This window comes from Pleurodeles waltl, chromosome 5 (assembly GCF_031143425.1).
Source record: "Pleurodeles waltl isolate 20211129_DDA chromosome 5, aPleWal1.hap1.20221129, whole genome shotgun sequence".
NCBI classification, from domain to species: Eukaryota; Metazoa; Chordata; class Amphibia; order Caudata; family Salamandridae; genus Pleurodeles; species Pleurodeles waltl.
In genome coordinates this window covers 646,361,661-646,388,516 of record NC_090444.1, presented here as the reverse complement: position 1 = coordinate 646,388,516, position 26,856 = coordinate 646,361,661, and positions in this window count along the sequence as shown.

Here is a 26,856-nt window from a genome sequence, read left to right as displayed (position 1 = left end):
AGCAGACAGGACAATTGCCCCAAAGTGCTGGAGAGCCCTACTATTGTGTTGGGCTGGTTTGTCGCATGAACTGTAATGATTTTTAATAAAGTCGTGTCATCATCTCATCTTTGCGCAAGATGCAAAGTTTTTACAATTAATTTCTTAGCGACACACAACCATGAGAAACTGTTTCTCAATGACTGAGCTATTTATGTATTTTCTAATCCTGCTTTCAGATTTATGCTGGTCTTTTTTGCTGCTCGTTCATTTATTCCTTTGATAGGCCTCACTGCGGTCCTTGCAGTAATCCAGCAGAAAATCGACAAGGACACCTCCAAGGATAGGGCGATCGCGTCAGTGTAGAAAAGACCATATTTTAGAAATTTTTCAGTACAGAATTTTCACTAGTAGAGCAGATCTTTACCAAATCACATATTAAGATGAATATATTTTCAAATATGACCTCAAATGTTTAAATACAGTTAGTGAACGATATGCTCTCCTAAGACATCTAGGACTGGCATTACAACATAATGTCCGTGCACGTTCTTTGTCGTTCTTGGATAACCGTTTCCATTTTTTTGTTAACCACTTCTGTGCTGAGGACATAATGGTTGTGTCCACCAGCAGAGTGCTCCTGTGCCAAGGATGTAACCATTACGCCCACGGACATGAGCTCGGAGGAAGCGCTAGCACTCCCTCCGTGGGCTTCCCTCCCACCCCCAAAGGCAGGGATGGAACGGGAAGCCCTTCCACCACATCCCCCCACCCCGCCTAATGACGTCAGCATGCAATCGGGTGCTGACATCATTACAAGGTGCCGGTCGTGCTGGAAGCCATTTGCTTCCAGCGCGATCAGGGAGAAACAGGTGAGTTTCTCCTCTGGCAGGTAGGGGGTTTCAAACCAAGAGGCATCGGGAAAGGAAAGGGTTTTCCTTTCCCCAGATGTCTCTTTGAGCATTCCTGCTGCCTGATAGCAGAAATGCCCACTAGATGCCAGGGATTTTCTTTTTTTGGGGGCAGATCGGCCTATTATTTTTAGGTTGATCTGCCCCCAAGGTGGCCAGAAACCACTGTTGTGTATTTCTGTGGGGGGGTGCCCCCTTGGGCAAGGGTCGCCCCCTCAAGGGGGCATAGAACTGTTGCCATTTCTGCCTATAGTTTTTAGGCCATCTCAGGTACCAGGGATAATGTGTGTGTTTATTGGATGGGGGGTGGCCCCTTGGGCAAGTGTCGCTCCCCTTAGGGGAGATATTATTTATGGCCATTTCTGCCTCCCTTGGGGGCAGAGCAGCCGATTATTTTTAGGCTGATCTGCCCCCAAGGGGGGCAGAAACCACTGGAACTCCAGGGATTTTTTTTATTTGTGTATTTCTGTGGGAGGCGCCCCCTTGGGCAAGGGTCATCCCCCCAAGGGAGGCATAGAACTGTTTGCCTAGACCTTTTTAGGCCCATTGCCCCCAAGGGATGCAGAAGCCACTTAGGCACCAGGGATAGTGTGTGCATGTTTTTTTTGTTTGGGGGTGGCCTCTTGGGCATGGGTCGCTCTCCATGGGGACACACTACTAAAGGCCCCCTTGGGGCAGATAGGCCTATTTTTTAGTAGGCCCATCTGCCCCTATGGAGGCAAAATCCACTTAGGCACCATTCTCTAAATGCTTGATGGTGGGGTCAACTGGCAAAGTAGTTGCATTTGTGATAAAACAAAATCTCCTTTTTGTTCTAGTTCAAAGCTTTTACTTTCTTTGCTGTGGCTCCTTGTGGTTTTGGTGGTGGTTGATCTGCGGTTTGCATAGTTGCATGTTTTAGATAAGTAAAAACAATTTACTCCAAAGGAGTATTGTTGCCATGCATGAATGACATGTTTGTAGGTGGTGTACTAAATGCATGATTGTGTGTGAAATTGTCTTTAGATTTGTGCACACTGATATTTGTGTTGTCTTATTCCGAATTTGCTTTTCTTACTTTCTTTTTAATGGGATATCATTGGTGATTGCTGTGTCTGTGCAAAGTAGTTGCTGGTGAGTAGGTTTTTCCAGCAAGTGAGAGATATCGTTTTTCAGTACATAACTCTTTGTATAAAGTCACACTTTGTTTATTACTTATCTTACACAGTGCACGGTTGTTGGTGGTGCATTTATCCAGTTATTTTTCATAGGAAGGATCATGGCTAGCCACAGGATGACCGCTCAGCAGGTTTTTGGTATGCTTTTTGAGTCATTATCTGATCACGATTATGAGACTGACTCTGCATCTGAGGCAGAGAAGGAAGTGAGAGATTCTGGCAGTGAAGTTTCTGTCGGAGAGGAATCTTCTGATGAGGAAGCCACTCTCAGTGCAGATGAAGGGCCTGAAAGATTTCGCATTAGAAGACCTGAACTCTGGGTTGCCCCAAACACGGAGCAGCCAGAGTTGCCTGTCTTTACTGTTCTCCTGGGGTGTAGAGTCAATACAGAGAACTTTTTGCCTGTCAATTTCTTTGAGTTATTTATGGATGATGTGTTTTTGGAAGAGATTGTTGAGCAGACTAATTTGTATGCGGAGCAGTATTTTAGGGACACCGCTGCTAGACTTAGGCAACACTCTAGAGCTACCCAGTGGATTCCCACAAATTTGGAGGAGATGAAAAGATTTTGGGGTTTGACTCTTTTAATGGGGTTGATAAGGAAGCCGTCACTGGCTTCTTATTGGTCTACTAGTCCCTTGATGGCAACGGCTATATTTCCTGCAACCATGAGTCGTAATTGGTATTTGCTTCTTCTTAGGATGCTGCATTTGTTGACAATGCTTTAGCCTTGCCACAAGATCACCCTGATTCTGACCAACTTTAAAGATTAGGCCAGTCCTTGATCATTTTGTAGATCAGTTTTCAGAGGTCTATGCTCCAGGCAATGAAATAGCTGTGGACAAGTCTTTGGTCGTCTTCAAGGATCGTTTGGTTTTTAGGCAGCACATTCCTAGCAAGAGGGCGCGATTTGGAATTAAATTGTATATGCTGTCTGAAAGTAGTACAGGATATGTGTATAGTTTCCGGGTCTACACTGGTAGGGATTTCAGTATTGACCCTCCTGGTTGTCCTTCCACTTTTGGAGTTACTGAGAAAGTTGTGTGGGAACTTGGTAGATGACTGTTTAACAAAGGCCACCATTTGTATGTAGATAACTTCTACACTGGAGTGCAGTTGTTCAAGGAATTGTTTAGAGTGGACACTGTTGCTTGTAGCACAATTCATTGTCACCAGAAAGGCTATCCAAGGGAGCTTGTCTGTAAAAAACATGAGAGGGGACAGTGCAGTGACTTGCGGAATGATGAGCTGCTAGCTTTGACATTTTTAGACAGGAGGGATGTCTACATGTCAAGTACCATCCATGATGAGAGTACTTCTCTCGTGACTTTTTGGGGCCAGGTTGCTGAAGAGCGCAAACCTGTGTGCATTTTAGATTATAATAAGCACATGGGAGGTGTAGATAGAGTTGATCAGAGGTTGGAACATTATACTGCTATTCGTAAGTCTTACGTTTGGTATAAGAAATTAGCAATTCACCTGGCAACTTTTAATGTTTTTATTGTGTTTAAGGATAGGTCTACAGAGTCAAAGATGACATTTGTTCAATTTCAGGAGTCAGTGATAGAGATCCTTATTGTGGTGGAACAGGCAGGAGTTCCTAGAGAAGCAGTGGTGGAGGATGTGGCTAGATTGAAAGATCGCCACTTTGCTGAGCACATTCCTCCCACGCCCAAAAAATACTTTCCAGCTAAGAATTGTAGAGTCTGTGCTCGAAGAGGCATCCGGAGGGAGACTCGACGGTACCGCCCAGATTGTCCTTCATAGCCTGGGCTCTGAGTGGGTGGTTGTTTCAGGAACTACCACACCCAGAGAATTACTGGGAACTACCATGAGTGTTAACTGCCTGTTTTATATTTTCATGCGTTCAGTTTCATGGTTGGCATTTCTGTCATGTACTCAGTTAGAGCTTTTGTGTTTGTAGTTTTGTTATTATTTCTAATTAGTTAGTGTTTTTTGGTTTTTAAAACAAAACAAAAAAAGTGATGCCATTGTTTGTGGAGTGGCGCTTGGCTGGCAGTATAAATATTGACTTGCAGTTGGCTTCTGCAACACACTGTCAGCCAAACGCCAGTCCACACACTCCCATCAGCTGGTATGATTGCTGTATCAGGCATGTGGGCGTAGGTCAGTGATGGGCCCTTGAGTGGCGCTGTCTGATGATGTGAGTGTTGTAATGTGCTGGGCCCGTGGCTGGTGGAATGAATGGTCTTGTGCATGTCATGTATGAAAGGTGTGTGAATGGACTGTAAAGTGGTTGGTGCCTTGTCGTGGCTTTACAGCTCACGAGCTGTGAGTCATTGGTTCAGTTTTTTGGCCTTTCAGTTATTAACAGTCCATTTCAATTTTGTGAAATCTCTTGTTAATAAAATTTGATCCACTGGACCATCACTCACCCTCCTGCCAAATCCAACCAGTATGTGTGGTAAAAATGACAAAACCTGCTCTGATGTAATCAGGCTTTGCAGCACACCTGTGACAAGCTAGGTGTCTCGGGTGGGACCCCGATGATGAAGCATGCCACCAACTTGGTTGGTGGGTGAAGGGTCTTTTTAACATAACCTAAGTGCATTTCTTTTCATAATATTCATGTTTGGAACATCGCATAAGTATGTGGACACATCAAAATGATCTATTGCAAAACTACCTGTGTTTGGGGGGGGCACCTATGTTTTTGGTCACGGGTGCAGCCTTCATCTAGGGAAACCTACCAAACCAAGACATGTTTTAAAAAGAGACACCCCAAGGAGTCCAAGGAGGTGTGGCTTCCCTGGATCCCCCAACATTTTCTTACCCAGACTACTCTGCAAACCTCCAAATTTTCCTAAAAAAACATATTTTCCTCACTTTTCTTTGTAGGATCACAGCTGCAGCACACATTTCCTACCACCCAGCGTTCCCCTCAGTCTCCCACGTAAAATGATACCTCACTTGTGTGGGTCCCCAAAGCAGAGTCACCCTAAAAGATGTATAAAAGAAAAATATGTGCTATCCCCTCAATCTCTACAGGGTTTTGGCATTTTTCCGTTGCAGGCATGTGGGCCATTCAACCAACTGAGGTATCATTTTTATCGGGAGACTTGGGGGAATGCTGGGTAAAATGAAAATTTGTGGCTCCTCTCAGATTCCAGAACTTGTGTTTTTTGGCAACATTTTGAGGTTTGCAAAGAATTCTGGGTAACAGAACTTGGTCAGAGCCCCACAAGTCACACCATCTTGGATTCCCCTAGCTGTCTAGTTTTCAAAACTGTGCAGGTTTCCTAGGTGCCGACTGAGCTAGAGGCCAAAATCCACAGCTAGGCATTTTGCAAAAAACAGCTCTGTTTTCTTCGTGAAAATGTGATGTGTCCATGTTGTGTTTTGGGGCATTTCCTGTCGTGGACGCTAGGCCTACCCACACAAGTGAGGTAACATTTTTATCGGGAGACTTGGGGGATTGCTGGGTGGTAGGAAATTTGTGGCTCCTCTCAGATTCCAGAACTTTCTGTCACCGAAATGAGAGGAAAAAGTGTTTTTGGGCCAATTTTGAGGTTTGCTAAGGATTCTAGGTAACAGAACCTGGTCAGAGCCCCACAAGTCACCCCATCTTGGATTTTCCTAGGTGTCTAGTTTTCAAAAATGCGCAGATTTGGTAGTTTTCTCTAGGTGACGGCTGAGCTAGAGGCCAGAATCAACAGCTAGGCACTTTGCAAAAAACAGCTCTGTTTTCTTTGGGAAAATGTTATGTGTCCATGTTGTGTTTTGGGGCATTTCCTGTCACGGGCGCAAGGCCTACCCACCCAAGTGAGGTACCATTTTTATCGGGAGACTTGGGGGATGGCTCGGTGGAAGGAAATTTGTGGCTCCTCCCAGATTCCAGGACTTTCTGTCACTGAAATGAGAGGAAAAAGTGTTTTTTTGGCCACATTTTGAGGTTTGCAATGGATTCTGGATAACAGAACCTGGTCAGAGCCCCACAAGTCACCCCATCTTGGATTCCCCTAGGTGTCTTGTTTTCACAAATGCACAGGTTTTGTAGGTTTCCCTAGGTGCCGGCTGAGCTAGAGGCCAAAGTACACAGCTAAGCACTTTGCAAAGAACATGTCAGATTTCAATGTAAAAATGTGATGTGTCCATTTTGTGTTTCCTGTTGCGAACATTAGGCCTACCCATGCAAGTGAGGTACCATTTTTATCGGGAGACTTGGGGGAACTCAGAATAGCAAAACAAGTGTTATTGCCCCTTTTCTTTCTCTACAATTTGTCCTTCCAAATGTAAAACAGTGTGTAAAAAAGACATCTACTTGAGAAATGCCCTGTAATTCACATGCTAGTATGGGCACCCCAGAATTCAGATATGTGGAAATAACCACTGCTTCTCAACACCTTATCTTGTGCCCATTTTGGAAATACAAAGGTATTCTTGATACCTATTTTTCACTTTTTATATTTCAGCAAATTAATTGCTGTATACCCGGTATAGAATGAAAACCCATTGCAAGGTGCAGCTCATTTATTGGCTATGGGTACCTAGGTTCCTTGATGAACCTACAAGCCCTATATATCCCCGCAACCAGAGGAGTCCTGCAAACGTAACGGTATATTGCTTTAAAGAATCTGACATCGCAGGAAAAAGTTACAGAGTAAAACATGGAGAAAAATGGCTGTTTTTTTGCCACAATTTCACTATTCTTTTTTATTTCATCTTTTATTTTCTCTAGAAAACTCTAGTAGGATCTACACAAATGACCCCTTGCTGAATTCAGAATTTTGTCTACTTTTCATAAATGTTTAGCTTTCTCAGATTCAGCACTGGTGTCTCACACATTTCTGTCACTAACTGGAAGGAGGCTGAAAACACAAACAATTGTAAAAATGGGGTACGTCCCAGTAAAATATAAAAATTGTGTTGAAAAGTGGGGTTTCCTAATTCAAGTCTGCCTGTTCCTGAAAGCTGGGAAAATGGTAATTTTACCACCGCAAACCCTTTGTTGGTGCCATTTTTAGGGAGAAAAAAACACAAGCCTTCTTCTGCAGCCCTTTTCCCATTTAGCTGTATTTTGTCTAATTTCTTGGTCTCCTTCAGGGGAACCCGCAAAGTCTGGGTACCTCGAGGATCCCTAGGATGTTGGAAAAAAGGACGCAGATTTGGCATGGGTAGGTTATGTGGAGAAAAAGTTATGAGGGCCTAAGCGCGAACTGCCCCAAATAGCCCAAAAAAAGCTCGGCACAGGAGGGGAAAAGGCCTGGCAGCGAAGGGATTAACTTGAAGGTGGCTGAAGTGCACCCACCTTTCTGCATCGTATGTACAGGTATTTTCTAAGGACAAAAACAATTATATTTGGTCATCAAAGTTCCAGATTGCATAAAGATTTGCACACTCGTGCTGCGTAAAGGGACGCAATGTGACATAAAAAATAGCAACTATTAACTTTTGCAGAAAATAGGTTTCGTTGTCGCTGAAAGACTACGATCCTAGCACTAAACAGCATTGCATTGTCCAGCACAAAACCTCGGGCATTGGATGGGAATTATGCAAACAACTGCCGGAGACAAACGAAGCCATAACTACTAAAGTTATACAAAGTAATGTGACAGGGGGTTACCTAGAATATTGGCGCCAAATAAAAACTGGTACAAATAATGGGCAAAACATTTTCAATGCGTGATATGTGGAATAAGTGCAAAAATTAATTCGGGTTGTCATCTGCGTCAAGATAACTGTACTCGAGCTCAATGGTGTGGTTAAACATGTCGATAGTCTCTGCACATTTGGATTGTATAATGCTAAATTGCATTTAGTGTTACGTCAGCTAGCATTATTTACATTCTTTTGGTGGATGACATCATTGGCACAAAATACATCATACAAAATTTGCTGAAGGATTGTTTTGCTAATCAGTGGAAAGCTGCTGGTTACAAGGCAGTGTTGTTTTGAGCCGATCTTAATATATTTGTCCCTAACATTGTTTCATGATTTTTATGAGATTAATATGAGAAGTTTGATAGAGGATGAAACCTGTCTACGGCTCTCTACAAAGTGAACGCCCTTGAAGTCTTGTTTACTTGCCATCTGAGGGGCTCCATTTGGAGAACCGTATTTCAGTTAATGTATGGCTTTGCACAGAATGAATCTAGCTCCAGAGTCAGGGCAAACCAGGACACAATTTAGCAAGGCAATCAACGGAACAGCAGTTCCACTCAGCCTTCCTTTGCGCAGTGTGCTTTTCATCCATGATGCCATTGAAAACTCTGGATGTTTTCCTCCTAACTGCTGTGGTGAAACCATTGACATGATTTACAATACAGTAATTCCTCAGCAGGGTAGTATTTCCTTTCTTTTACTGTGAGTTTATTTGAGGTTCGCTTAGTGGCACATATAACCTTTGGTTTGCTGTATAGTAGAATTGCGAAACTTGCTAATCGAGCATTTTGTTGTAGGCAACAGCTTTGTTTTCCTACAATAAAATGTATGTGTTGAACTTTTTTTTGTTGGTCTTAGGTCTCTGTATACTTTGCCACTGCTACCCAGTGCTGAAGTGCATGTGCTCTTTTTTAAACATGGTGAAATTGGCTTACACACAATTGGCACATTTAATTTACTTATAAGTCCCTAGTAGAGTGGTGCCCCATGCACTCTTGTCCTGTAAATTAATGGCTACTAGTGGGCATGCAGCACTTATCGGGCCACTCACTTAAGTAGCCTTTTAAACATCTCAGATTTACCATTACAGGCTGAGTGGGCAACTTCTAAATTGCCATTTCAACCTAGTAAACTAAATCTTTTGCCATTCCTAAAACTTCCTTTTTAATACATATATATCACCCATATGGTAGGACTAAGCAGCCCACAGGGTTGGGTGCTTTTTTAATCAAAAAGTTGGACATTCATTTTTTAGTTTGACATGTCCTGATCGTAAAACACTCTAAAATTCATTTTTCATTATTTTAAGGTATTCTTCTCCCATAGTATAGCATTGGGTTACCTTATTACATTTAATAATTGACAACTTTGAATTGATGGGTAGGTAGGAAAGTCATTCAGTGTCTGAGAAATTGTAATTTAAACCCATCTTTAATGGTAAAGTCAGATTTTATGTCACAATTCTAAAAATGGCACTTTTAGAAAGTTGGCTTTTTCATGTTCCAACCCTTTGGTGTGCGCAGTCTTCACCTGGGTTACATTACTAGGTAAAGCTGGCATATGGCCTTTGTATTATCCTGCCAGACACCACACAATGAAGGCATTAGGTGTTACAGGATGGGCCATCTCTGGCTTGATAGGGGGTGGAACTGTCACCTACCACACTTGCACCTCAATGGGACTGCCTCAGCAAACACACAAATAATTTGCACTATCCTATTGTGCCCCCAGAAAAAGACTGGGATCAGGGCAAGGAGGCAGGAAATTCCAGACACCTCTGCAGGGAGATGTCCTTTAGCTTCTCACACTTAAAAGTGGGCAACATGTATAAAAAGGGGACCATCACACCCACTCTTAAGCACACTCCTGGATCTGTGGATACTGCAGAAGAAGGACACCCTGCTATCCTGCTGCGTGAGGCCTGTCCTGCTTGCTAAAAAGGAAGACTGGACCTGCACCCCTTCATCCCAGGTTGAAGTGACTCCAAGAGTCGGTTGACTGTATTCCTGTTCTGAACCATAGAGACACAGCAAGCTCCAGAAGCCTCTGCAACTGCCCAGTTGGACTGCTACAACTGGATCTGCCTGGACCAGCAACTGGCCTGCTTGAACTTTGCTGGCCTCTGCTGGGGTGAGTTCCTGATCCCCAAGAGGTGCCTCCCAGATTTGGACCCTTAGTGTGGCATCCGTTAAGCTCCTCCTTAAAGAAAAACACTAAAACTGACCTGCTTGAACTCTGCTGGCCTCTGCTGGACTGAGTTCCTGATCCCCAAGATGTGCCTCATAGTTTTTGGATCCTTGGTGTGGCATTTGTTAAGCTCCTCCTTGATGAAAAGCACTAATACTGAAGTTTTGGACTCCGTGTAATGGTGAACAGTCCGGTTCATGCCAATAACTTGCTACCTGTGGCAGCCACCACCGAGAAACTTGAGTGACCCAGTCTCTTCAAGCTACAACAACAGCCAGAGACTAACAGCATTGCTAAATGTGCACTTTGTACTATAATAGCGACAGCCGTGGTGACCGCCAATGTGAATTTCCAGCAATGATTCATCCATAATGCCTATTGGGATCTCCACGCTACAGTGATGACTGCTTGCAATGCCTAGCCTGCTCTTCACTGTCACCTCCACTGCGAACAGAACTCCACTGCGGTCAGACTGAACTTGTCACTTTCACCTGGTCTGGTATGACCATATAACTGCGAGCTGCACTTTGTGCCTTTAAGCTCATACATACCTGAACTCTTTAATATTGCGTATCTCTGATTCTACTGATTAGCTTTTTGATATTTTGGTATCAAAGAATTTATTAAATTTTACTCTATTTTTCTAAATTAGTGTGCTATTTTTCTTGTGTTTTGTTTTTATATTTGATTAATGTGTGAGTGTTGTATAAATACTTTACACATTACCTCTAAGTTAAGCCTGACTGCTTTTGCGGCAGGCTACCAGATGGTAAAGCACAGGTTAGTTTAGGGACTTTTTGTGATTCATCTAACCAAGGATTGTGGCTACTGCTTGAGAAAGTTCCATACCCCATCAACCGACAACCCGATCCCTCACACTAACTTAATACTATTTAACTATAACAAATTCTACCTTTCACCAACATCTATTACAAAACATATCCTAACTAATTACCTATATAATAAACCATATTGCTCTATGAATTTAAGAAGGGGAGGAAAATGAAGGAGAGAGTATGAAAACATTTCTGTGCTATCACATAAAAGGCCTGCTGGCATCTATGGAGGAGCCTATCATTGACCAGCATATGTTTATTGACTTTTATTTAGGTGGATGGAGAGGGTTCTTAAACATCACTGATTCTTTCCCAACATATTCTGATGACCAACAGTCGCTTGCAAGCCATCTTGGTTGGTTGACTGTTTGTTGAGAAGCTGATGGTTGAATGTGCTTACTCCTAGATCTGGCTTTCTTGGCCGTAAGTATCAGTGATCGTGTGGAGGTGGAAGGCTGGTTGGGGGAAGTCTCTCCGGGCCAGATTTATACTTTTTCATGCAAAACTGTAAAGTATAGCGCTGGCTAGCGCCATTCCAAGGACGCGAACAGGCCGGGGGAGACTTAGGGGAAACCAAAGCTTGTACGCCAAATTATGGCGCTACACTGTTTAGAGGCAGAAAAATGCCCCTAAGCAGTGTAGCACCATTTTCTGGCAGCAACCCCCATGGACTTGGCTCCTGTCTTGCTAAAGACAGAAGCCATTCCCACCACACCAATGGCCATGCCCAGGTAACGAATGTCAGCCTCACAGTAGCGAAACTACTACTTAAGGCACCGTGCAGGGGGCCCCAAGTCAGGACCCTCTAGTGGGAAAAAATAAAAAATAAAAAATACCTACCGGGACTTACGTGCCATGGGTTCCCCATCCTGTGGTGTCCCTCTTGTGTGGTTGGGGGTGGGTGGGGATGTCCCTGAGGCCAGGGAAGGGCACCTGTGGGTACTTTCCATGGTCTCTGACCATGGAAATATGACTGCACGCCCCCATACACCTGCCCATACCCAGGCATTAAATAATGGTGCTAAGCAAGCTTAGCGCTATTATTTAAGGCCCCATCCCCCTGTGCTGGAATTTCGCACGGGGATAAATATGGCGCAAAGGCCATATCGTCTATTTCTGGACGGGAACGCCTACCTTGCATCTCATTGACGCAAGGTAGGTTTTCACATCCAGAAAACAATGTTAACTCCATAAGTTTGGCACTAAACGTGTCTAGTGCCAGTTAGGTTTGCGCTGAATTAGCATAAAAAGAAATGGCGCTAATTCAGCGCAAACCAAGTATGAATATAGACCTCTGTCTCTTGATTTTGCTCCTTTTTCTTCCTCATAAATGTTCCTCATTTTCCTAAATCCTGAGCCATTTTTTAAAGCAGCCATATCTTGCTTGCAGGCTAAGAACATGCTCTTTTGATCTCCTTTAGGTTCAGCTACAGATCGAGATAGGAAAAAACAATTATATAGTGGTCCTACACTAAGTAATGTATCAGATGATTAGTCTTCATCCTTTTTGGTAACACATGCATTCCCTGCTTTTGTATAAGTATCAATTAGTGCTAATGACATAACACATCTCTTTGCTAGTACCTAAATAACTAATGTGTTGGATCACATTATTCCACTTACAGAACTGCCTCTACCAGTGCTAGTAACAACAATAACACAGCTCTTGACATACATGTTAGCTAAGAAATGCATTATTCATTTGTTTGCTTTATGCCCACCCAGCCCACACACTAAATACTAATGGTAGATCAACAGTCACCTTAAATGGCTGTAGGTGGTTGAGTATACTCAGAGTTTTACGAGGTTGCACATATCCCAGACTTGCACAACACAGTTTAAAGTCAGCATTTAGGCCCAGATGTAGTAAGGTACCCTTTTGCGAGTTGCAAATTGCGAGTCCCAGCGACTCGCAATTTGCAACTCGCAAAAGGGAATGCAGAAAGGTGTCTCAGACACCTCTGCGACTCGCTATGGGGTCCTCATAAATATTTATGAGGTGAGTCGCAGTTTGCGACCCCACAGCGAATCTAGGCACTCACGGGGATGGTGGCCTGCTGGAGACAGCAGACCACCATGTCCGTGACTGCTTTTCAATAAAGCAGTTTTTTTTTTTTTCTCTTTGCAGCCCGTTTTCCTTAAAGGAAAACGAGCTGCAAATAGAAAAAATACCGAAACCTTTTTGTTTCGGTTTTTTTCAGAGTAGGCAGTGGTCCATTGGACCACTGCCGGCTCTGAAAAAATATTTTTGTTTGTATTCACAAAGGGGAAGGGGTCCTTTGGGGACCCCTTCCCGTTTGCGAATGAGTTACCATCCACTTCAAGTCGCACACCCCTTCCTATTTGCGAGTCGGAAACACATTTTGCGAGTCGCTTCCAATTCGCAAAATGTGTTTCTGCATTGCGTGTGGCCTTTTGCGCCTCGCAAACTGCGTTTTTCGCCGTTTGCGAGGCGCAAAAGGCTACCTACATCTGGTCCTTAGTCGATGGAGTGTGGCTGTCAAATGCACCCACCCATGGAAATGTGCTAAAATCCAGATTCATGACGGTCAGGTGAGCAGCGATTCTGTGTGATTTGTGGGGAGCATAGATATTCTTAAATGATGAAACTTAGCACAAATAGAACAGTTATAACAAGACACACAATCCACAACACAATCCAAATTCTCTCAAAGCAAAAACACCATCAACTAACACAGTTAGCGCGTCAGACCTTAGTAAGTAAACTTACAAGGGAGACGAAAATAGGCAGATGGTCCTTTTGACTGCGCTTCAAGTTTTTCCCACCATATACCCCCGTACCAATACAAATCAATAGCAAATAACAATCATCGACATCAATAATCAATAGGAGTCAGTAATTTGCAAACACCATGACCTTGCAGTCATGAATAACCACACCTTTATGTAAAAGTTAGAATGTTTATTTCCCTGTATTAACAATGCTAATGCCACATAACTTAATCTCAGAATCAAATGATAAAAATCCCAAAACAATACTGGCTGATCAAAGTGGCGAAAGAATCGCAATCTAATTAAAGCTTGAGCTACTACACATTCTAAGGTTACAGTACAAATTAATACCAAGAATATCTGCACAAACGAAATAACATACATTTAGATGCAGCAAAGAAAAGACATCAACAGTTATTACATATAGTGAAGTTCATTAGTGAGAACCCCAACTAACATCAGATTAGAATAGCATGTTTGGGCTTCATGCAAAACAATTTAGTCAACATGAATTTGGAAAAACATCTAACAATGGCTCTATCAAAATAGCGGTTGGTACCTAGAACAAAAGCAAATAGACATAGCAATCAGTAACATTGCCAGTTTACCTGTCCTCAATATGGTTCAGCAAGCTGTGACAGTCTTTGTCAATAGGACATCAGTTCGGTCCGCAAGACATCAGGATTCAGCATCAAAGTTCTGAAAAAGCAAATTCTCTTCATTCCGTTCGGTAAAGAATAATCGAAAAGTGGGGCTCTCTGGACAGTATGAAAGAATACAGCTAATGGCCTATGTTCTCTCTGTGCAGTCTGGCTAAGTTAGATTTCCTAAAACTAGTTCCCACACCTTCATTGGCCAGAGAATCACATGTTTAGATTTAGTCCAATGAAACTAAAACCTTTAACATAAAGTTCTACTACTACATGGTTCAGATGTTGATGATTGGCTCCTCTTCTCCCTCTCCCGTCATTTGGCTTGTCAGGTATCAATATTGTTGCAGCTCATACTCCAGTCAGTGCATCAATTGCCTTCTCCCGGGAAGGCCAGTCTCACACATATTACAATATATATTGTTTTGCTAGCAAGTACAGTATCTTCTAGCAAGCAGTTTCTCATGAGAACTAACTTCAGCTACGAGCACATGGTCAGTACAGTGGAAAATCACAATTTAATTCTCTAAGCAACCAATTTCATAAAACGCCTAAGAAATGCAGCTTGACATGAGGCTGTGCAACTAGGCCCAAGACCTTGCTAAGTTAAGGACTATGATTAATAAATCTAATACATAATCCTTAATATGACATATTACTACACTGATCAAAAATAAGGTCCACATTTATTATTAATAAGCCATTAATAAGTACACTTTGTGAACATTGGCGGCCACTCTCTTGGGCGCATCATCAAATGTGTGCATTCTTTTCCTCTAAGTTAATACATTTTCTATGCAAATACAACACTCAGAATACATGAATATTCATTAGTAAACTTATTAATAAATTCAGCATTAACAATCCCTCAACTGATGACTAAATGTGTCATCACAATAAACCTTCCCACACAAATTTTTGCTTCAGCTAAAGTTCTGTCATCTCTATCCCCTTAAATCTTCGTTCCCTTTTTTAATTTTCCCTAAACAAATTTTCTCTTTTCATTTCTTCACTCCTCTGATCATTTTTCATTTTCTTCAATTTAATCATTCTACACAATTTACATATTCCCCATGCTCCAATTATGCAAATCACATTAACCACTATTCCTTGTATTATTTTCAATATTATCTCTTTCCCAATGTTGCTGGGCCAACAATTTCCCACTGAAGCACATGCTTTGCCAACTTTCTCCCAAACACATGGTTCTCTCAACTCTTTCAAATCAGCACTCTCATTAGTCAGATTAGTAAGTAAGCTTCTAATTTCTTTACTATTATCAGGAATGTTCGAGCAGCAATGTCTCAAATTAAGCATTTTACAAACTCCACCATCCTTGCTAAAAGAATGTCTAACGCAAGGCGGTTCTGAAGAGTCACAGATCTCACCCCAGCGATTTCTGTATCCATGGCTCCTGAAAAATGTGTCCACATGTTATCCACAATAGTAGACAACATTCAAATCTTTATAGAGTTCAGAACAACTTCTACTGAATGAATCATTGCTCCAAGTTATTTTCCCACCATACCAGAAGGAGACTCTCTTCTTTCTCTACTGTGGTGTAAATCAGTCAATTTCGGCAATCTCTTTAAATCGTCAAGTTGGAAAATCTTTGGGAAAACTATCCCCAAATAGCATGTACCATACCACCCTCTTGGAAGATGGAATAAGCAGTAGGTCCAGAAATGTAATTATACCAGGAATCGCTGGATCCTGTCAATTCAACATAAATGTCCATTTGCTCTGAAACAAAAACACATGCCTACATTCACTTGTTCCCAGTAAAGTGTCAATGCTAGATCTAGGTCTATATACACAAAGCTTCCCTACGTGTTGTGCATCTAAAGCTAATTTCCCTTGTGTGTTTATTTCACAGTCCTTTTCTCTTATCCCTTTTCTAACTTCTCCTTTAATGCCTTTCTCCTGTCATCCGCCTGATCCAAGAAGCTCTGTCTAAAGGTGTAAGCGAGCATGCCAAGTTATTTTCGTGCGCATATGCGGTCCCAAAAGTTAACGTAGGCTCAAAGAACCCTCTCACTAATACTATGTCATTGTCCTTAACTATTCTACTCAGATACCTAATTTTGGGGACAAATGAAAACACTAGATCATAGTTTGAATAGAAATATTGGATGTACTCCTGGTTAATGAATCTTGTTAGTAACAGACTACAACTTATTCCGTAAGTAAGAGGCAAACTATGATAGGTAACTCCTTCTTCGACTGATGAAAGAATCTGCGGACACACAAAACAATTTGTCCCATCCATTGTTTCAACATACTTACTCAATACACCATAGAAGACATTAGAAGAAAGTTCCCCTTGAGCATTGTCTACGTGATGATACTTCTCATCTAACCTAAACTTCTCTATTGCTGTTAATGCAGTAGTTGTCTCACAACAGTCATCCCCACAATCAATATCACACCCAATATCACACACACTTGCCAAACCAATACTCATGTATTTACAGCACATGTTTTTCCTACTGACCCTGCTGACTAATGTTACTCATGATCTGTAAAGAATCAGAAAGTAGAAGAGAACATTTTTGAAACTATGCATCAAAAATCAGAAACAAACATCTTCTACCTTCTTTCGGCAGTTATTTCTAAAAAAACAGAAAGTTTGTCAAAAATCAGTTTAGCAGCTTGTCAAATCAGGTTTTAAAAAGTCTTATGAGGTTACTTTCAACAGTATCTTTTCTCTTGAACTTTTCTCAATTTGTCTCAACAGTTCAGTTCTTTAGCTTCTTCAAGGGCCAAAATATTGACCTAGAATATCTCGATCAAAACAAAAAGACAAACAATCTCATTGCCATTCACTTGTTGTTGCATACGCCCATTCAGGACCTGCATACCTTGACTGCTAGTCTCTTGCATTTCAACTTTCGATCTCCATTTAATTCTCCTTCACTTAGGTCTTCTCTTCTAGTTATATCTACCTCTCCCTTGATTGTTGTCACAACAACTTCTTCCCTACTTCTTGCTTGTGACTCTGGCCACTTATCTCCATTCAGTGGTCCCTTGGTCAAGGCGCTTTTCAGTGTTGAACTTGTACTTTTTCTTGCTCTGCAGGATTTTCTCTTGATAGACCTGCAACAGATTCAGGAGGAGTGAGAACACATTGGCTCTGATGCGCCTCAACTCCCTCCCCCTCTGGGTTTGGTGTTTGCTCTGTTTGTCTCTCTCCTTCGTGGAAAGCCCTCCTTTGACTAGGTTCTCCTGCTGCCTCAATCGAGATTGGCTCACTGTCACTCTTCTGGAGGTCTTCTCCTTTGTCTCTCACATGAGTGACTGAACCGTTTTAAACTTGCTCAGATGTGGTCTCAGTTCCATTTTCTTCTCTTTCCGGCTCTGAGGCATGTCTGGTCGTTGTTGGTACTCTCAATAACTCCTCTTCATTGTCCAAAGGACATGCCACTTTTCTTGTATGGCTTGCGTGTATCTAGTTCGGAACTCCTGCACACTTCACAGCTGTGGTAGTGATCAAAACTACCTGGAATGGGCCTTTCCACTGAGGTTCCAAACACATCTTACTCGCATGTTTTCGGCCCACAACCCAGTTACCAGCTCTCAGGTTGTGTCCTTGATCTTGTGATAGTTGCATTGTGGTGGCTTCCACCTGCTGAGAGAAAGAGCGAACCATATCAGCCAGACCTTTGCAGAAGTCTAACACCATATCATCTGTTATGTTCACAAGAGCATTTGCAGGAACTGCTGGCCACCTCATTGTTCTGCCCATGAGGATTTTGTGCGGTGACAATCCTGTCTTCCTGTCAGGTGTGTTTCTCATTGTCATCAGAACAACAGCAGTGCGTCAGGCCATTTCAGATTCAAGGATGCACACATTTTCGCCATTCTTGATTTCAAGGCACCATTCATCTCTTCCACTAGTCCTGATGCTTCAGGGTGGTAACTACAATGTAACTTCTGTTCAATGTTTAAGGCTGCACATAGTAATGTAATTACTTCATTGTTGAAATGACTTCCCCTATCTGATTCTAAAGAGATCGAAAGCCCAAAACGTGGTATCAGTTCCCTAAGTAGTAGTTTCGCTACTGTGAGGGTGTCATTTCTCTGTGTAGGGTGTGCTTCAATCCAGTGATTAAAGATGCAGACAACACCAACACATATCTCCAACCTCAACACTGAGGCATCTCAATAAAATCCATTTGTATTTTGCTGAATGGACCTCTAGCTCTTCAAATGTGGCTCAAATTAACCACTGTGCCTTTTTCCACGTTCATTTGCTGGCAAATGACGCAATGATGCAAACTGCTTCAGCATCTTATCTAAACCTTGGATTGAACCAATTCTGCTTAAAAGTGTGAATCATTGCATCCCTCCCAACATGTGTTTGACCATGATAATAATTAGCCATTAGAGACAATAGACTGTTTGGCAAAACCAATTGACCCTCTTCTGAAACCCACAGTTCATCCAATCGCTGTACACATTTCATTTTGCTCCATGATCATTTTTCCTCTCTGTCAATGTTATTCTGCAGTGTTCTCCATTCTTCCAATGTATCTGTCACATGCAATGCAAAACTTAGACATGTTTCGTCTTTTTCAGGTAGCAATTCCAACTTATCCTTGAATGATGTACAGATCAATGTGCAAAACCTTGCAAGTTGATCCGCATATCCATTTACCATTGACACAAAATCTTGTGATTTCAGATGTGCACTGCATTTCACCATGGCAATCTTTCCAGGCATTTGGATAGCTTGCAACAAATTTTGAATTCTCTCACCATTTCTCACTGGTGAACCTGAAGAGGTAGTGAAACTTCTCTGTGACCACAACTGACCAAAGTCATGGACTATTCCAAATCCATACTGGCTATCCGTATAGATGGCAACTTTTAGCTGAGCAGAAACATGACATGCTCTAGTAAGAGCTACCAGTTCTGCTACTTGTGCAGAATATACTACTCGAAGCCACAACGCTTCAGGAATACAGTAATTGTGCACACAGCATATCCTGCTTTCAGTACTCCTTGTTGTCTCTTAGACACGACCCATCAACAAAGATAATTTGGTCATTTTCTTCCAATCTGGCATCTCTAATATCAGGTCTCAGTTTTGTACATAGATCAGTTACTTCAAGACAATCATGCTCAACGTCTTCCAACTTTTCAATTTCAACATTTTCATTTGGTAGCAAGGTTGCCGGGTTAAGCACCGTACATCTTTTCAATGACACATTTGGTGACCCTAGAATACTCATTTTGTAGTGAGTCAATCTTGCATCTGTCAGGTATTGGGTCTTGGTGCAGGTAAATAAAACTTCAACTGAGTGAGGGAGCATTACTGTTAAAGGGTGGCCCCTCATAATGCCCTCACACTAAGTAAGGCTCTGTGCAACGGCTGCAACTGCATATAAACAGCCTGGTAAAGCGGCTGCAACTGGGTCCAAAGTAGCTGAAAAGTATTCTACTGAGCGGTTTACACTTCCATGGACCTGAGACAGGACAGACAAAGAACATGCATCATGCTCATGGCAAAACAACGTGGAGGACTTTGTGTAGTCAGGCATACCCAAAGCTGGAGCTTTGCACAAACACTCTCTCAAATCAGAAAACGCATTCATGCAAGCCTGATCTAGCCCTAAAGGATCAGTGACCTCTTTGTGGGTCAACTTCTGCAATGGCTTGGAAATTACTGAAAAATTGGGAATCCATTGGTGACAGTAGCCTACCATCCCCAAAAGCATCCTGACATCTCTCTGTGTGGCTGGAGGACTCTTCTGCAGTATGGTTGTGACCCTCTCTCTGGATATTGTCTGTATTACTTTCTCAATCTGATGACCCAAATATTTCACCTCTTTCTGACGGTATTGCAATTTAAGTGGAGACAATTTATGACCATTCTTTCCCAAATGATTTAGTAAGGCAATCGTGTCATACTTGCACTCTTGTATTGAATTCAACCAACAAGTCATCAATGTACTGTACCAAGGTCGATTGGAGAGGAAATTCCAACAACTCCAAATTCTTTGTCAAGATCTGATTGAATATGGAAGGTGACTCTGAAAACCCTTGAGGAATTCGACACCGACAGTAAACTCGGTCCAAAAATTTGAAAGAAAAGAGAAATTGGATAGCCTCGTGAAGATGGATTGAAAAGAAGGCTTGTGACGAGTCTATGACAGTTGACCATTTAGCATCACATGGAATCTGAAACAGAATCACAGCTGGATTTGGCACTACGGGGCAATATTTGACCAAAATATCATTTATTTTTCTCAAATCCTGGATAATTTGAACCTTCCCACAGGGCTTTTTCAGTCGAATTATCGGTGAATTACATGGGCTGTTCAACACCTCTTTCAAGACTCCTTGTTTTACAAATTCCACAATTATGTGAGCGACCTTCATGAGGATATCCTGTAGCATGTGGTTCTGGGGTATCTAGGGAAAAACTGTATTCATCTTTACAGGAACTTTAACAGACTCAACTCCCTTTATCAGACCTATCTCTTTCCCTGTCAGATCTCACGCTATCTTTGTAACCGTTCCCTGTAATCAAGAGGAAGCTCCTTCATAGTGAACACTGGAAAGAAATTAATCAGGGGGTACTCCTCATTCACTGTCTCACACTCTGTTTCTGGAGCTGGGTCATCCTTGTCATCACTATTCGTCTGTATCTCAATTCCATCATTTGAGCAAGTAATCAAGCACCTGGTTTTACACAGCAAGTCTCTCCCAAGTAGGGACACCGGACTTGAATCACAAACTACACATTTGTGCAATCCTTTCAAGTTGCCAATTTGAACATGAACTGCTACTCCTACAATCTGGACTGTCTTTCCTGAAAGGGGCAAGCTTGGAACTTCTGCAGTTCTTACTGTAGAATGTGTAGCTCCTGTGTCAACCAAGAATGACACCTTATGACCCATTACCTTTTCCTTCACATATGGGCCTTTCTGATATAGTTCTAAGGAAGCAGCAAGGACACATTCCTCCTCATCCGAACTCTCGCTCATCCAATCATCTTTTATTCCATTCTCACTGTGTAAGGGGAATTGGTGTACTGCGTTATTATTTTGGTTAGACCTCTGACCTGTTACCTGTTGAGGAAGCATCACCTGCTGATGTTCTATTGGGGCTTGAGGTATTTGAATTTGCTGTCTAGGTACACGTGGCATTTGCACTTGCTGCATGTATTGAAAATTCAGCTTTTGAGTCACATTATTTTAAAAATTCAGATTATGACCTCTCATTCTCAGTCTTCTCATGTTTTGAAACAAATTGATGTCGCTTGTTTGTGGAATGACACCTTCCTGCACCATTATCGGACATTCAAGTACTTCTCTCCCCTACGAGCACTAGGAGTACTCTGCGGGATATTCAGCTTGTCTAACCACTCAGTCAATTGCTGGGTAGTCAAACTTTGCAGTAAAATATTGTTGGCCTGGGCCTGTGGCACTGTTTCCACCACTGAATTTGGGGACTGCAGAGTCAGTAATTTCAGGCTCTGACTAACATTCAACCCTATGACAGTATCCGGAGGAACTCCGAATGGACTAAGCTCTAGCCTGTGATCTCGATCCGTCAAAGGCCTGTCCGATAGGAGAGACTACTCAGATATTCTCATTAAATCCTCCTCTCATTGAATTCTGACTCAAGACTCCCTGTCCATGTGCACTGTTTTTCTCTTGTGCAAACAAAGGTACAACTGGATCAATGGTAACAGGTACAGATACAGCATCTGGGCTTGGTGTGATACTCAAATTCTGTGGATCCATATTTCCCATATTTTGACTCATCAATACAGACATCTCTGTCTGGGTCCCTGTTATCGGAGTGTACTTTGGAATTACTTGTGACTGTGCTTGACGCAGTAAAAGTGGAGTTGGCTCTGTCTGAACCAGCATCGGTTTCACGAAAACCTGTCCTATCGATACTATTAGGTTTGTGGCAATTTCCACTAGAGGTACATCAGGGTAAATTCTCGGGACATTAGATTGTGGCACCTGATTTTGTGCTACTGGAGAAATAGGTGCATTAAGACTGCTCTGCATTGGGCTCTGTGTCACACTCAGATTAATCTACACTGAACTCGTCATGTTACCTGTGTTGGTGCTGAAGGTTTTACACTGGTACTCAAACCACTCTCTTGTGCTGCATATGGTGGGGGACTATTTCTCAATAATTGTAAAATAAACCCATCATCATCTGACTGTTCTTCAAATCTCCTAGACTCCTTTGATCTCCTCTCCTTACTCTCGGAAGGGCTCCTGTTTGATTTTCTGGTAGCTTTCGATCCTTCTCCCTTGCTGTCCTGAATAATCGCTGGAACCATTTTAATCCCGTGTAAAGTCTCAGCTCTCCACAATTTCTGAGCACTGGTCGCATCTAGCCTCCGCTAGTGTCTTTTCTGCCCTTTTCATCGTCCTCTTGAATCTCTGTTGCTGTTGCTGTCTGGCTACTAACTCCCAGATCGCTAATGCCTCGAACTGTGCTCGTCACGGAGGGGGTTTCAGATCATACAGCAACATCCTCAGATTCTCTAAGCTCTTCAAATTAAATTTTCCGTGGGCAGGAAACGCTACGCTCCCATCTTTTTCTGTCACTTTGCACCACTGTTTCAACCAAAGAAATGGCGCAACACCCTGCTCTTCGATTTCAATGTAAGCTTGTGTACATTCTGGCAGTGCAATATCCCCTATACTAGATGTAATTTACATATCTCCCCTCAAAGCACTCTTTAAAGCTTTGAAACATGTAATTCTTGTGACCTTTATGTTATTCAAATCAAATCGGGGAATGACTTTTAATCCCAGTATTCTCCTCACCCACCTTCTCAACCAATTGTGCTTCATGGATGGCTGCCAATCCGTGCGCGACCCTTCTCACTAACCAACCTATCCTAGCACAGCTCTAGTAATGTCACACTCACACGTCCTGCAGCTGACAACGTCTTGGCCTTGTCCTCCCAAATTCAGATTCACACAAAATGAATGCAAAATTATTGCAAGCACTAAACAAAATCAAAACCCAATTTGTCCGTTAACTGCAGGTAAAGTAATAGACTCGCTTCAGAAACTTTACGGATTTTTCAGTGACGACATTTCGCTCTAACAGCTAATCCTTCTTTCTCAGTTTCCCTGATTCGCAAGCAAAACTCGACCCGTAAATTTCACTCTCATCTGATCACTGGGTCTGTCTTGGTGCACGTAGGACTCGCCAGATCTCAGGTAAAAAGATTATTTCACTCACTTTGACTTACTTTCTGACTTGTCCACCATGGCCGATCGACCTATTACACAAGACAAATTACCAATAACAAAGTTTCTCATATACTTTTCAATATACTCCAGAGTCATAGACCACGCAGGGTCCCTATACCAACAACCACGTGGACAGTTTTTGAGCACAAGGCACCACACATGTGTTGTTCGACGACTTCCTTACTCTCACACTTCAGAGTATGCACACTCCTTCTACAACTTCATTTGGAGTACGCAAACTTCCCTAAACCCTCACAAACATCACAACTCACCTGCAATTTGCATGAGCTACGCAAGCGCAAAACCTACTTAATTCACACCGTCACTAGAATGCCGAGAACATCCTCAAACAATCATTGGCAAGCTCCAAGATTCTGGGAAAGTCATTTTAAGTACTTAGGAGCACATTTTCTTTTCACTTTGTATCATCGATTCAAAAATCCAAAATGTCACCATTTTCTCCAACTCTGCAAATTGTTTTGCTCTTTGCAGGGTATTAACCCTTATCATCTCTGGGGACACCTGTTATTTCTTGCATACAATCCCTGGGACAAACACTTTACTATCTATCTCTGGACTGTATGATGAGCTTTTAATGGGACAAACCATGAACTGGGCATCTCTGTAAGTGCATCAGACCTTATTAAGTAAACTTACAAGGGAGACGAGAATAGGCTGATGGACTTTTTGACTGCGCTTTGAGTTTCTCCCACCATATAACCCCATACCAATCCAAATCAATTGCAAATAACAATCAACAACATCAATAATCAAAAGGAGTCAGTAATTTGCACACACCATGACCTTGCAGTCAAAAAAAAAAACTGTAAACTTCGTACTTGTATAGCGCACTACTCACCCGTTAGGGTCTCAAGGCGCTGTACGCATACCGCTGTGGAACCCCTCCTGGCTTTTTCTCCTGTGAGGTGCCCACTCCTGGGCAAACTCCAAGGTGAAGCCAGGCATCCCAGCGCTGTTGGGGCCGTTGTGGAGATTAAGCAAGCTATTGCCCAGAGTTACAGAGTGGGAACGATAAATTAGATTAGGCACCGATGTGAGAATTATCAGGTCCGAGGAAATTGAGCCCAAGACCTGCCAATGCAGGAATTGAACCCTGGTCCCAGGCCAGATTTCTGCATCTGGGTCTGCCGCTCTAACCATTGAGCCACACTTCTCCACCAAATCAATAATCACACCTTTATGTAAAAGTTAGAATGTTTATTTCCTTATATTAACAATGCTAATGCCACGTAACTTAATCTCAAAATCAATTGATAAACATACAAAAACAATACTGGCTGGCCAAGGCTGCAAAAGAATCGCGATCTAATTAAGGCTTGAGCTCTTACACAGTCTAAGGATTCAGTACAAATAATACCAATCAGACCTGCGCAAATGAAATAACATACATTTAGATTCAGCAAAGAAAAGACATCAACAGTTATTATATATAGCAAACTTCAACAGTGAGAGCCCTAACTAACATCAGGTTAGATTAGCATGTTTGGCTTCATGCAAAACAATTTAGTCAACACGAATTTGGAAAAACATCTAACTATGGCTTGTTGAAAATGGGGTCTTTGGTTGGCAGTCAAGTTACCCCCTGTCCAAGCAAGTACCCTCACTTCAGTCAGGTTAAAAGAGAATCACCCTCAGTTAACCCCCACTCACCCTCTGCGTAGCTTGGCACAAGCAGCAGGCTTAACTTCAGAGTGCTAGCTGTGAAGTGTTTGTACCAACACACACAGTAACTTAATGAAAACACTACAAAATGACACAACACAGGTTTAGAAAAATAGAAAATACTTATCTAAACAACACAAGACCAAAATGACAGAAATCCACAATACACAAGTCAAAATATCACAAAAAATGCAAAAAGAGTCTTCATGTAATTGTAAACACAATGCTAATGATGTTAGTGTGAAAATGTACCTTGGGTGCATCAAAAATAACCTCGAATGGGCGAGTGTGCATCAAAAACGGCTTGCAATGCGTCGATTTCACTAACGCGTGAGACCTTGCATTGTTTCTCATTTAGTCAGGTCAGTGTGCGTTGTTTCTTCTCTCTGCAGGAGAGCAATGCGTCAATACGGTCAGCATTCTCGAGTCCAGGCAGGCCTTGCGTTGTTTTTACACACCCAGCGGTGTTTGTGTCAGAAATTAGCCGCATGATGGTCCAAACACCATACAGCGTGGGTTGCGATCTCACCAGCCTCCGTCAGTGATGCTCCACATTGTTTCTCCAGCCATGGGCGTCGATCTTCCAGTCACGTTGCAGGCGAGCATTGATTTTCAGCCGCAAAGATGGCGGGGTGTCAATTTTTCAGCCGCAGATCAGAGTAACGTCGATCTTTTCCCTGTACGGCGGTCAGTGCATGGATTTCTCACTCTTGGGCTGCCAGCTTCTCTTCTCAGGGCACCAGGAACTGGATGGGCATCACTTGGCAGTTTTGCGTGAAAAAGTATACTGCCGGCTGGCGCCATCCCAAGACGCTGGTATCTGTGTCCCTGCATAACACATTTCCTTATTGCGTACCGCAAGTGTGACTCGCTTCATTCAAAATCGCTGTTATTCTACAAAATAATATTCCTCTACGTTTGATGATAGGTTATTGGTTTCACTTATTTAATTTTCTGATGGACAACACCCTTAATGATTGTTCCAATTGATTTATCATGTAACAATATGTATACAACAGAAGTATGAATAAGGAGATTTAATTTTGTAGGTGGACACCACCTTTTTGATTCTGTTGAAGTTGCAAGCTTTACTGATCCTTCAGCAGAAGGTATGTGAACATGACTTATTACACATAGAAATCACAATTACCATTGGCCAACAATAGCAATGGGGGAATTTTAGCTTTGATATAAAGGCCTACTTTACAGGCTTTTCCTCTGTCACTTTTGCTTTTCCCATTTAGCAAGGAGGCCTTGAGGATTAACATAAATGCATTATTGTCAAATTGGGGGTTAGTTATGGTAAGAACCGGTCATATAATGTAAACTACACTTATAACTCTTGGAAAGATAATTCATATGTGTTTTTCTCACCTATTACAGACTCAGTAAAGATTGAGGGGCAGAACTTGTGTTGTCCTTGCCTAAAGCAAGTCGTTTCAAGGCAAGGCAAATCCTTAGGTGGGATTTACAAAGTGGGATTCACAATGCAACATAAGGGGTGGTGTGTGCAACCTGGTGGGCCATTGTGAACATAAAAATTTCCAGAATTCAATGATGAGCATTGCTTCACCTAACCTTTCACCAGGGACGCATTCCATGGGTGGATCATTGCCCTTCCCATGTATTTACAAATGGAATTTGATGCAGTCACATCATTTCAAAGGTCTGTATACGTGTTCCTCTCTGACCCAGGCATAACAAGAAGATTTTTATTTATTATACTTTTTATATCCACTATGCTCCATTCAGCAGCACACATGTAATAAGATTTTTTGGTTCAGGAAAGTATCCCTTCCAGCAAAAATGCTGCCTTCCTGCAACAAAGGCACTCTTTTACCATGGCACAAGGGTACCAA